Below are 360 nucleotides of genomic sequence, written 5' to 3'. Positions count from 1 at the left end.
TTACAAGACAACTAAACACCCTGAGTGATCTCCACGCGCCCCGTGAGATCGTCCTAACATAGCTGCAGTCAAGCGTTCCCATCTCCATTCCCGTCCGTAGGGTACGAACCGGTAGGATCGTCCTGACTCTCATCTGAGGGCAAAGCCCAGATTTCCACAATAATTGTAAAGGGTCACCAACCGAAATTAACAGATAACACATAACATTTAAGTTTTAAATGCTCAAAATAACTTTTCAACTAAGCATGCACCTTAACAAGATTTTCCATATGCGAAAAGTTCATACAATGCTTGCCAATTAAAAATGAAATCAAAATAAAGTTCTCAATCCCTTAAGTAATACATAACTAATCAAGACAT

This window comes from Cicer arietinum, chromosome 1 (assembly GCF_000331145.2).
Source record: "Cicer arietinum cultivar CDC Frontier isolate Library 1 chromosome 1, Cicar.CDCFrontier_v2.0, whole genome shotgun sequence".
In the NCBI taxonomy this organism is placed as follows: Eukaryota; Viridiplantae; Streptophyta; class Magnoliopsida; order Fabales; family Fabaceae; genus Cicer; species Cicer arietinum.
The sequence above is the reverse complement of the archived record's forward strand: the minus strand, read 5'-3'. Positions refer to the sequence as shown.